Genomic DNA, 10949 nt, shown 5'->3' with positions numbered 1-10949 from the left:
TCTTTTTCTGAGGTCTGTGTACATTTTCGGTATCGCCTGCCTAGAGAAATGGAACCTAGATGGTATTTGGTACCGGGGACACAGTACCTCCAACAAGTCTCTAGTTGGCTCTGCAGTAATGATGGATACCGGAACCACGTTTCTCACCGCCCAGGATGCCAAGGCCTCAGTTATCCGCTTTGCAGCAGGATGACTGCTGTGATATTTCATCTTCCTCGCAAAGGACTGTTGGACAGTCAATTGCTTGGTGGAAGTAGTAAAAGTGGTCTTACGACTTCCCCTCTGGGATGACGATCGACTCCCAGCAGCAACAACAGCAGCGCCAGCAGCAGTAGGCGTTACACGCAAGGATGCATCGGAGGAATCCCAGGCAGGAGAGTACTCGTCAGAATTGCCAGTGACATGGCCTGCAGGACTATTGGCATTCCTGGGGAAGGAGGAAATTGACACTGAGGGAGTTGGTGGTGTGGTTTGCGTGAGCTTGGTTACAAGAGGAAGGGATTTACTGGTCAGTGGACTGCTTCCGCTGTCGCCCAAAGTTTTTGAACTTGTCACTGACTAATGATGAATGCGCTGCAGGTGACGTATAAGGGAGGATGTTCCGAGGTGGTTAACGTCCTTACCCCTACTTATTACAGCTTGACAAAGGCAACACACGGCTTGACAAATGTTGTCCGCATTTCTGTTGAAATACTTCCACACTGAAGAGCTGATTTTTTTGGTATTTTCACCAGGCATGTCAATGGCCATATTCCTCCCACGGACAACAGGTGTCTCCCCGGGTGCCTGACTTAAACAAACCACCTCACCATCAGAATCCTCCTGGTCAATTTCCTCCCCAGCGCCAGCAACACCCATATCCTCCTCATCCTGGTGTACTTCAACACTGACATCTTCAATCTGACTGTCAGGAACTGGACTGCGGGTGCTCCTTCCAGCACTTGCAGGGGGCGTGCAAATGGTGGAAGGCGCATGCTCTTCACGTCCAGTGTTGGGAAGGTCAGGCATCGCAACTGACACAATTGGACTCTCCTTGTGGATTTGTGATTTCGAAGAACGCACAGTTCTTTGCTGTGCTTTTGCCAGCTTAAGTCTTTTCATTTTTCTAGCGAGAGGCTGAGTGCTTCCATCCTCATGTGAAGCTGAACCACTAGCCATGAACATAGGCCAGGGCCTCAGCCGTTCCTTGCCACTCCGTGTGGTAAATGGCATATTGGCAAGTTTACGCTTCTCCTCCGATGATTTTATTTTAGATTTTTGAGTCCTTTTTTTACTGATATTTGGTGTTTTGGATTTTACATGCTCTGTACTATGACATTGGGCATCGGCCTTGGCAGACGACGTTGATGGCATTTCATCGTCTCGGCCATGACTAGTGGCAGCAGCTTCAGCACGAGGTGGAAGTGGATCTTGATCTTTCCCTATTTTTGGAACCTCAACATTTTTGTTCTCCATATTTTAATAGGCACAACTAAAAGGCACCTCAGGTAAACAATGGAGATGGATGGATACTAGTATACTTATGGATGACGAGCGACTGCCGACACAGAGGTAGCTACAGCCGTGGACTACCGTACTGCGTCTGCTAGTATAGACTGGATGATAATGATATAAAAAATATATATATATCACTACTGCAGGACAGGTATATATTGTATAATGACGGACCTGCTGGACACTGTCAGCACTGCAGACTCCTAAACTACTAGTATGAAGAAGATAGAAAAAAAAAAAACCACCACAGGTAGGTATACAATTATGGACGAGCGACTGCCAGTGCCGACACAGAGGTAGCTACAGCCGTGGACTACCGTACTGCGTCTGCTAGTATAGACTGGATGATAATGATATAAAAAATATATATATATATCACTACTGCAGGACAGGTATATATTGTATAATGACGGACCTGCTGGACACTGTCAGCACTGCAGACTCCTAAACTACTAGTATGAAGAAGATAGAAAAAAAACCCACCACAGGTAGGTATACAATTATGGACGAGCGACTGCCGACACAGAGGTAGCTACAGCCGTGGACTACCGTACTGCGTCTGCTAGTATAGACTGGATGATAATGATATAAAAAATATATATATATCACTACTGCAGGACAGGTATATATTGTATAATGACGGACCTGCTGGACACTGTCAGCACTGCAGACTCCTAAACTACTAGTATGAAGAGGATAGAAGAAAAAAAACCACCACAGGTAGGTATACAATTATGGACGAGCGACTGCCGACACAGAGGTAGCTACAGCCGTGGACTACCGTACTGCGTCTGCTAGTATAGACTGGATGATAATGATATAAAAAATATATATATATCACTACTGCAGGACAGGTATATATTGTATAATGACGGACCTGCTGGACACTGTCAGCACTGCAGACTCCTAAACTACTAGTATGAAGAAGATAGAAAAAAAAAAAACCACCACAGGTAGGTATACAATTATGGACGAGCGACTGCCGACACAGAGGTAGCTACAGCCGTGGACTACTGTACTGCGTACGCTAGTATAGACTGGATGATAATGATATAAAAAATATATATATATCACTACTGCAGGACAGGTATATATTGTATAATGACGGACCTGCTGGACACTGTCAGCACTGCAGACTCCTAAACTACTAGTATGAAGAAGATAGAAAAAAAAAAAACCACCACAGGTAGGTATACAATTATGGACGAGCGACTGCCAGTGCCGACACAGAGGTAGCTATAGCCGTGGACTACCGTACTGCGTCTGCTAGTATAGACTGGATGATAATGATATAAAAAAAATATATATATCACTACTGTAGGACAGGTATATATTATATAATGACGGACCTGCTGGACACTGTCAGCACTGCAGACTCCTAAACTACTAGTATGAAGAAGATAGAAAAAAAAAAACCACCACAGGTAGGTATACAATTATGGACGAGCGACTGCCGACACAGAGGTAGCTACAGCCGTGGACTACCGTACTGCGTCTGCTAGTATAGACTGGATGATAATGATATAAAAAATATATATATATCACTACTGCAGGACAGGTATATATTATATAATGACGGACCTGCTGGACACTGTCAGCACTGCAGACTCCTAAACTACTAGTATGAAGAAGATAGAAATATAATGAATGACGGACCTGCTGGACATTGTCAGCAGAATGCGTTTATAGAATAAAAAAAAAAAACACCACACGAGTGTTTAACTTTTTCAGGCAGACAATATACTGGTGGTCACTGCTGGTCAGTCACACTGGCACTCTGGCAGCAAAAGTGTGCACTGTTAAATATGTACTCCTGCTATAACTGCTCCCCAGTCTCCCCCACAATTAAGCTGTGTGAGCAGTGAGCACTACTCAGCACAGTCAGATATACATAGATGATATTATCATGCAGCACACTGAGGCTGAGCACAGATATGGTATGTGACTGTGTATCGTTTTTTTTCAGGCAGAGAACGGATTATATTAAATAATAAATAAAACTGGTGGTCACTAGTATAACTATCAGCAAAACTCTGCACTCTCTGAGTACTCCTAATGCTCCAGTAAATCAAGTGTCTCACTCTCTATCTAAACGGAGAGGACGCCAGCCACGTCCTCTCCCTATCAATCTCAATGCACGTGTGAAAATGGCGGCGACGCGCGGCTCCTTATATAGAATCCGAGTCTCGCGATAGAATACGAGCCTCGCGAGAATCCGACAGCGGGATGATGACGTTCGGGCGCGCTCGGGTTAGCCGAGCAAGGCGGGAAGATCCGAGTCTGCCTCGGACCCGTGTAAAAAGCGTGAAGTTCGGGGGGGTTCGGTTTCCGAGAAACCGAACCCGCTCATCACTAGTTATTATAAGTTTTTTATGAAGTGTATAAGTACTTTTTTTCTTTTTTTAGATAATCACTGAGAAAATGGCAGCGATCTGGAAGAAGATGCTCCTCAGATTGAACTGGTACTATAAGAACCCTTATTGTGTTTTAAATGTTTGAATATAATATAATATGTTTAGGATGATATTCTGTTAGCAATGATTGTCTCCATTTGTGTAAGATGACTAGATACCGATATGTGATCGGTATAGAGATGAGCGGGTTCGGTTCGTCAAAATACGAACCCCCCCGAACGTCACCTATTTTACACGGTTCCGAGGCAACCTCGGATCTTCCCGCCTTGCTCGGTTAACCCGAGCGCGCCCGAACGTCATCATCCCGCTGTCGGATTCTCGCGAGATTCGTACTCTATATAAGGAGCCGCGCGTCGCCGCCATTTTCACTCGTGCATTGGAGATGATAGTGAGAGGACGTGGCTGCGTTCTCTCAGTTTCTGTGTTCAGTGTGCTGCAAATATCTGTGCTCAGTGTGCTGCAAATATCTGTGCTCAGTGTGCTGCAAATATCTACGTTCTCTGCCTGAAAAACGCTCCATATCTGTGATGCATTGTAGTATATAGTAGGAGGACAGTGCAGAATTTTGCTGATCACCAGTATATATATAGAAGTATGGTACAGTAGTCCATTGCTCTACCTCTGTGTCGTCAAGCATACTATCCATCCATACCTGTGCTGCATTTTAGTTGTGCGCAGTATATAGGAGGAGGACAGTGCAGAATTTTGCTGACCACTAGTATATATATATAGCAGTACGGTACAGTCAGTAGCGGATCTTGCCACGGGCAAGCAGGACTTTTGCCCGGGGCGCCGCCTTCCGGAGGGCGCCGGCGCCATCCGGAGGGCGCCGGCGCCATCCGGAGGGTGCCGCACCATGGCAAGATCCGCTGCTGCTGTGCCCCCCGCTGCCCACTGTCCCGCTGTGAAGGGGAACTTTCGTGGAGAGGACCTTTTCTGTAATGATGTGCGGTGCGCGTTGACGTCATCGCGCACCGCACAGCAAAGGTCCTCTCCACGAAGGGAACTAGACGCGTAGCGTCTAGTTTTCCTTTGTGGAGAGGACCTTTGCTGTGCGGTGCGCGATGACGTCATCGCGCACCGCACATCATCTCAGCGGCGCTACTACTGTACAGGGGGCGTAACTGACCACGCCCCCTGTATGAAGCCACACACCCTATGGCTGCCCGCGGCACAAAGAGACCCTGAGCCGGCCCTGGGTACAGTAGTCCATTGCTCTACCTCTGTGTCGTCAAGTATACTATCCATCCATACCTGTGCTGCATTGTAGTTGTGCGCAGTATATAGTAGGAGGACAGTGCAGAATTTTGCTGACCACCAGTATATATATATAGCAGTACGGTACAGTAGTCCATTGCTCTACCTCTGTGTCGTCAAGTATACTATCCATCCATACCTGTGCTGCATTTTAGTTGTGCGCAGTATATAGTAGGAGGACAGTGCAGAATTTTGCTGACCACCAGTATATATATAGCAGTACGGTACAGTAGTCCATTGCTCTACCTCTGTGTCATCAAGTATACTATCCATCCATACCTGTGCTGCATTGTAGTTGTGCGCAGTATATAGTAGGAGGACAGTGCAGAATTTTGCTGACCACCAGTATATATATATAGCAGTACGGTACAGTAGTCCATTGCTCTACCTCTGTGTCGTCAAGTATACTATCCATCCATACCTGTGCTGCATTTTAGTTGTTCGCAGTATATAGTAGGAGGACAGTGCAGAATTTTGCTGACCACCAGTATATATATAGCAATACGGTACAGTAGTCCATTGCTCTACCTCTGTGTCGTCAAGTATACTATCCATCCATACCTGTGCTGCATTGTAGTTGTGCGCAGTATATAGTAGGAGGATATTGCAGAATTTTGCTGACCACCAGTATATATATAGCAGTACGTTACAGTAGTCCATTGCTCTACCTCTGTGTCGTCAAGTATACTATCCATATCTGTGCTGCATTGTAGTTGTGTGCAGTATTATAGTAGGAGGACAGTGCAGAATTTCGCTGACCACCAGTATATATATAGCAGTACGGTACAGTAGGCCATTGCTCTACCTCTGTGTCATCAAGTATACTATCCATATCTGTGCTGCATTGTAGTTGTGCGCAGTATTATAGTAGGAGGACAGTGCAGAATTTTGCTGACCACCAGTATATATATAGCAGTATGGTACAGTAGTCCATTGCTCTACCTCTGTGTCGTCAAGTATACTATCCATCCATACCTGTGCTGCATTTTAGTTGTGCGCAGTATATAGTAGGAGGACTGTGCAGAATTTTGCTGACCACCAGTATATATATAGCAGTACGGTACAGTAGTCCATTGCTCTACCTCTGTGTCGTCAAGTATACTATCCATATCTGTGCTGCATTGTAGTTGTGCGCAGTATTATAGTAGGAGGACAGTGCAGAATTTTGCTGACCACCAGTATATATATAGAAGTACGGTACAGTAGTCCATTGCTCTACCTCTGTGTTGTCAAGTATACTATCCATCCATACCTGTGCTGCATTTTAGTTGTGCGCAGTATATAGTAGGAGGACAGTGCAGAATTTTGCTGACCACCAGTATATATATAGCAGTACGGTACAGTAAGCCATTGCTATTGATATATTACTGGCATATAATTCCACACATTAAAAAAGGAAGAACAAAAATGTGGAGGGTAAAATAGGGAAAGATCAAGATCCACTTCCACCTCGTGCTGAAGCTGCTGCCACTAGTCATGGCCGAGACAATTAAATGCCATCAACGTCGTCTGCCAAGGCCGATACCCAATGTCATAGTAGAGAGCATATTAAATCAAAAAAACTAAAGTTCAGTAAAATGACCCAAAAATCAAAATTAAAAGCGTCTGATGAGAAGCGTAAACTTGCCAATATGCCATTTACAACACGGAGTGGCAAGGAACGGCTGAGGCCCTGGCCTATGTTCATGACTAGTGGTTCAGATTCACATGAGGATGGAAGCACTCATCCTCTCGCTAGAAAACTGCAGTGCCACTCCTAGATGGGCCAGGTGTTTGTGTCGGCCACTTGGGTCGCTTAGCTTAGCCATCCAGCAACCTTAGTGCACCTCTTTTTTTCTTTGCATCATGTGCTGCTTGGGAACTATTTTTTGAAGTGCCATCCTGTCTGACACTGCAGTGCCACTCCTAGATGGGCCAGGTGTTTGTGTCGGCCACTTGGGTCGCTTAGCTTAGCCATCCAGCGACCTTGGTGCACCTCTTTTTTTCTTTGCATCATGTGCTGTTTGGGGACTATTTTTTGAAGTGCCATCCTGTCTGACACTGCAGTGCCACTCCTAGATGGGCCAGGTGTTTGTGTCGGCCACTTGGGTCGCTTAGCTCAGCCATCCAGCGACCTTGGTGCACCTCTTTTTTTCTTTGCATCATGTGCTGTTTGGGGACTATTTTTTGAAGTGCCATCCTGTCTGACACTGCAGTGCCACTCCTAGATGGGCCAGGTGTTTGTGTTGGCCACTTTGGTCGATTAGCTTAGCCATCCAGCGACCTTGGTGCACCTCTTTTTTTCTTTGCATCATGTGCTGTTTGGGGGCTATTTTTTTAAGTGCCATCCTGTCTGACACTGCAGTGCCACTCCTAGATGGGCCAGGTGTTTGTGTCGGCCACTTGGGTCGCTTAGCTTAGCCATCCAGCGACCTTGGTGCATCTCTTTTTTTCTTTGCATCATGTGCTGTTTGGGAACTATTTTTTGAAGTGCCATCCTGTCTGACACTGCAGTGCCACTCCTAGATGGGCCAGGTGTTTGTGTCGGCCACTTGGGTCGCTTAGCTTAGCCATCCAGCGACCTTGGTGCACCTCTTTTTTTCTTTGCATCATGTGCTGTTTGGGGACTATTTTTTGAAGTGCCATCCTGTCTGACACTGCAGTGCCACTCCTAGATGGGCCAGGTGTTTGTGTCGGCCACTTAGGTCGCTTAGCTTAGCCATTGATAATGTCGATATTATCTTAAACCATAAAGCTATACCTTTAAACACACTTTTACCATGGAGCCGCTGCGGCCGCTAGACTTAGTACACACGCTAGGTACTTTGTACGCTATTTGCGTACAGAGTCCCGTACCGTGTACAGACTTAGCGTACAAACGCCGCGCTGGGGGTACAAAGTACACACAGCGCGCACACACTCTTGATATACTTTAAACCTTATTAGAAATGCTATGCAATGATATTATTACACTCTAAACCTTATACAGCAAAGCACTGCAATGATGTTACACCTTAAACCTTATGCAGCGCTGACAGTATAAAGTACCTGCAGTGCGTACACACCTTATCAATACACTCTTAAACCTTATACAGTTAGGTAATGTAATACGCTTTAAACCCTAGCAGGGAAAAGAGGACACAACACCGATTTGTAGTTAAACACTGGGCTCCGACACCTCAGCATATATATCTGGAAGGGGATAACAATACAATTTATACACTACAATATACAACAGAGTAAATGGCTACAGTCAATGTACATACGTGAGAATATTCGCTTGGGCAACCTGGTCCAGTCCTCCGCTAATCAGGTAGATAGCGTTCAGAGTCTTCTGACCGGCCAGGCAGCAACAGGCTTTTTATACATTACTTCCAAAAGCAATACAATGGATACTGTAATCCCTTTGTCCATTGGACACAGAGATGCATCTTTACATTACAGGAGAGGTCATAGGTTGATTTGAAAAGGTGGGCGATGTCTTTCTCAACTGCTCTTGTGGGTGGTCTCCTCTGGATTCCCGCCGCATACATAATATACAGAAAATACAGTTTATATCTTTATTCTACTTCTGCACATAACTATACGCAGGAACATGCGATCTTCCTCTAACCAACACCGGAATGTTACCCTTAAAATACCCTACAGCTGGATACTAGACATCACCTTATAACCTTAGTCTGTCCCTTCCTATCATGCAAAGGTGAATCCCTTAGTCCTGGAATCATTTAAACTGTTGATACTTGCTGATGTGGTGCAGGGGGACTATGTGTACAATGTGCACTATTTGGATTAAATATGTAATGTTTTGCTAACCCTCTATGCGCTCACAAACTCTGCCGTAAATACCCATACCACGCGCAGGACCGCGGGAGCGATCATACGCAAATTGCGGATATGTGCACGCACGGCGGAACAAGTGCATGCGCAGCGGGCATGTGTGTGTTGTTAGTACGTGGTGTATGTACTGGAATATTTTTCGACTTTGACACCATCCAGCGACCTTGGTGCACCTCTTTTTTTCTTTGCATCATGTGCTGTTTGGGGACTATTTTTTGAAGTGCCATCCTGTTTGACACTGCAGTGCCACTCCTAGATGGGCCAGGTGTTTGTGTCGGCCACTTGGGTCGCTTAGCTTAGCCATCCAGCGACCTCAGTGCAAATTTTAGGACTAAAATTAATATTGTGAGGTGTGAGGTGTTCAGAATAGACTGGAAATGAGTGGAAATGATGGTTATTGGGGTTAATAATACTATGGGATCAAAATGACCCCCAAATTCTATGATTTAAGCTGTTTTTGAGGTTTTTTTGTAAAAAAACACCCGAATCTAAAACACACCCGAATCCAACAAAAAATGTTCAGGGAGGTTTTGCCAAAACGCGTCCGAATCCAAAACACGGTCGTGGAACCGAATCCAAAACCCAAGCCCGAAAAATTTCCGGTGCACATCACTAGATCGGTAGAGTACAAATGTTTGACTACTATAAAATCGACGGTATGCACAGACCACACCCTTTGATGATGTCACAGTTGATTATGAAACGCATTGGGCGTCTCCAGTGAGCGGATAGATTGATTATTCTGCCACAGCTTGGTTACAAGTACCCATGACTGGGACACTTGTATGCGGACTTCATATTGTGCACCCATTTGTTTTATTCATCATGTATACCACATATAATAAATTATGAAAGTAGTGTTGCTGTATACCAGTGGCGTGCGGTGAGGTCAGAGGCTGGTGAGGCACTACAGCCATAATGTCCGCCGAATCATGCCGATGAACCCTACCGCCGCCGAGCCAATGCGCACTACTGCCACTTAGCTGATGCCTGCTGCCACCGCCAATGGCTTACAAACTAGCCCACCATCAACTGACCCAGCCCTCCGCCACTAATTTGCACCTCAGTCCGATGCCGCCAATGCCCGCTGCCTGCCTGCTCATCATACTTGTGATATATTGTACATTTTTATAGAAAAAAATAAAAATTAGTGTTTGGGAAGGGAGTGGGAGGAGGACATGAATGCGATTTTGTTGTCCAGGGCTTCCATTAACTTAATGGAGAAGGATCTGAATGGGTTAAAAAATGTAAAAAAAAAATGCGTGAGGTCCCCCTTCCTAAGTATAATCAGCCTCGGGCTCTTTGAGCCGGTCCTGGTTGTTTAAATACTGGGGAAAAATTGGACAGGGGTTCCCCGTATTTAGACAACCAGCACTGGGCTCTTAGACCGGTCCTGGTTCCAAAAATACGGGGGACAAAAGATGTAGGGGTCCCCCGTATTTTTAAAACCAGCACCGGACTCCACTAGCCAGGGACATAATGCCACAGCCGGGGGACACATTTATGTAGGTCCCTGCGGCCGTGGCATTACCCCCCAAACTAGTCACCCCTGGACGGGGTTCCCTGGAGGAGTGGGGACCCCTTAAATCAAGAGGTCCCCCCCCTCCAGGCACCCAAGGGCCAGGGGTGAAGCCCGAGGCTGTCCCCAGCACCCCTGGGCGGTGGGTGCCGGGCTGATAGCCATAAGTGTGTATAAAAAAGAATATTGTTTTTTGTTGTGGAACTACAAGGCCCAGCAAGCCTCCCCCGCTTGCTGGTACTTGGAGAACCTCAAGTGCCAGCATGCGGGGAAATAATGGGCCCGCTGGTACCTGTAGTTCTACAACAACAAAAAATACCCAAATAAAAACACAACACACACACCGTGAAAGTAAAAATTTATTAATACACACTTACACACTCACACATACTTACCTACATCCCACGCCGGTCACGTCCACTTGTCCAGTAGAATCCAATAGGTGG

The sequence above is a fragment of the Pseudophryne corroboree genome, chromosome 6 (genome assembly GCF_028390025.1).
Source record: "Pseudophryne corroboree isolate aPseCor3 chromosome 6, aPseCor3.hap2, whole genome shotgun sequence".
Lineage (NCBI taxonomy): Eukaryota > Metazoa > Chordata > Amphibia > Anura > Myobatrachidae > Pseudophryne > Pseudophryne corroboree.
Note: the sequence above shows the minus strand (reverse complement) of the source record.